Source organism: Takifugu flavidus, chromosome 3 (assembly GCF_003711565.1).
Source record: "Takifugu flavidus isolate HTHZ2018 chromosome 3, ASM371156v2, whole genome shotgun sequence".
Classification (NCBI taxonomy): domain Eukaryota; kingdom Metazoa; phylum Chordata; class Actinopteri; order Tetraodontiformes; family Tetraodontidae; genus Takifugu; species Takifugu flavidus.
In genome coordinates this window covers 16699525-16702098 of record NC_079522.1, presented here as the reverse complement: position 1 = coordinate 16702098, position 2574 = coordinate 16699525, and positions in this window count along the sequence as shown.

The window sequence follows — 2574 nt, the reverse complement described above, 5'->3', positions numbered from 1 at the left end:
ATAGCCCACAGAGCTCTTTTTCTCCCAAACATTCCTCCTTAAAAGGTAAAAGCGCTAATAATGCTAATGAGGAGCAGCAGTTCCATTGTATGTTCCTGCCAACTGTCGATTCTTACGGATAGGTGGTGATTTTTCCAAATGATGTAAACGTTGGTTTGAAAGGGTGAAACCTGTAAAAGTACAATTTTAGAGCAGGTTTTAATTGAAGCAGGGTGCTGTGCCAGGATGGCCATTATGGGCCTGAATCTTGATCTAATCCTGAGACTTAGTGGCCTTAAATAGATAATGTTTCTGTACCGGGGTCCAGTCACAAGGGAGGTCGAACATATGGTCCCTATGAGTGTGTGTGTGTGTGTGTGTGTGTGGACGTACATGTACAGGAGTTGACAGCTGAAACCCAGCCAAAGGCAGACCTGCGTGCTTGCAGCATGAGCAGTGAAATTTCCAGAGTAACCGAGACCTCTGCTGGAACTTTAGCGCCGCTCTGTTCCACTAATATGAGCTGACACTCTGGATCCCCAAGAAGAGCCTCGGGAATCCAAAGTCTGCTGTTTTCCAGACGCGAGACAATTGATCAGCGATTGTAAATGAACAGGCTCGAAAGCGATTAATACAAATGGACAAAACTGTATCAGGCTATGTACTTCTGCATCCAAAAATAAGGGTTTGTACATTTAAATGGATCATTTTAATAATCGTGGTTTACATGTTTGAATCCATTTATGGGATTTCTTTGTTTTAAAGTAAAAATCGGACTTCTTGGTATTTCATCGTACCCTTTAAACGTGGCCATGTCAAAAGTCCTAGCATTAGCCGTTCTCACGCGGGAGCTAAAAGCTAACTCAAAATAGGCTACACCCTGTTGCGGTCGAAAGAGAGCAAAACAAGTCTTCATATGCAATAACACACCAGAGTTTCGGGGGTTAAATGTACCGGTAAGTATGTTTGTCTGATTCCTCCTCGTCAGATAATACTGCTATTATGACAGATTAAGGACAAAAGGAAGTCAGAAAGCTCAGGAATTCAGGGAAAAGAGTAAAGGGGAATTTCAAATCAAGTTTTAGAGAAAAAGGATTTTTCTGTTCTTTTTTCATGGCTGCCAGACATCCCCCCCCCCCCCAATCCCTAACCTACATGTGTGGCCCTGGATCCAGAAGGAGAAAAGCCAAAGTGAGACTTTAGAAAGATGAAACCAGGGAGAGACTGACAGTCGAACTGACTGAGACACAAAAACGCAGCCGGGTGAGAACAAAACCAGTGTGAGAAATGTCAAGTGCAAGAAACAAAAATAAGGGAAAGAAATCTGACAAAAGCGGAGTGGGAAAAGGCAACATGCTGCAGATTGCAGAGCATTAGAGCAGCTTGTCAATCACAGCCCCCCCCCTGACACGCACCGGGCAGGTGAGCCAGGCTTTAACTGATACACACCAACACACACAGCGACGAGTCAATTACAGGCTGGCGAGCCAGAATGTCACGGCCGCCTGGACACTAAACCGATGGCTTAACCTCCTCACACCACATCAATATGCTTCAACAGGGAGGAGGAGGAGGAGGAGGAGGAGGAGGAGGAGGAGGAGAGGAGGAGGAGGAGTGGGACTCCCAACAGTGACACACTTTGAGGGAGACAGTCAGGGCTGCTTGTTATTAATTAATGTCTGAGTGGTTTTATAATTCACAAGAAAGTTTAAACCCAAACACATTTCCACAGCAAGTGCACCCCCCCCCACACACACACACTCTTCATACAGTCAGCACAAACTGTGTGTGCTCGCCCAACTCCACCTCTTTCCAAAATACAATTAATGACACATTAAATCAAGCAATATGCTAATATAAATGTTAATTACATTCCATTTAACCGCACACTGAAGGTGCTAATCTATCGTTGCAGTATAGTATGTAAAGTTGTAAGATGTTTACACTAAGCTATGATGTCATTAGATTTCATGCTATTATTGACGTGACTCAGAAATTACTTACATTTGTTTAATAAATATAGATTGTGAGCAAAACTCTGTCAATGATAATCAAGTGATTGTGATCAGTGGGAAATAAAGTGCATGTTATGGCTATTTTTGGTCTAACTGACAACCTACATCTGATTCTTGCAGCCCCCTCCAAAAACATGGCTCTCGTCATTAATGCTGACACGAAGTTCACCGACTGACAATAAATCTAATCCGCCACTTTGCAGAATCCCCCGCTGTGTTTTGTTTGGCGAGCGGATTGTCTGAAATATCCCCGATCCAGAGGAAGAGCGAGCTCAAGTGTTATCAGAGTGACTCAACAGCTGCTTTAAGTGCTTAACTGTATTTCTCTTTCAAGCTGACCCTTTCATGTGTCACACTGACACATGAAACACACACTTCTTTTTTTTAAAAACCAAAACAAGGCGTACTGTCACTGGACAGCTATGCATTATGGGTTATTTCCCTTGAGCTCAGTCTGGAGAGCTGCTAAATTAAGACAGTGGCCAGTAAGAGTTCAAACAGTCAGAGCCTGCAGAGCTTTGAAACAGAGCGCACGTTCTCCACGTGCTCTCCAAATGTTTGTTGATCTGGAGAACGAAGA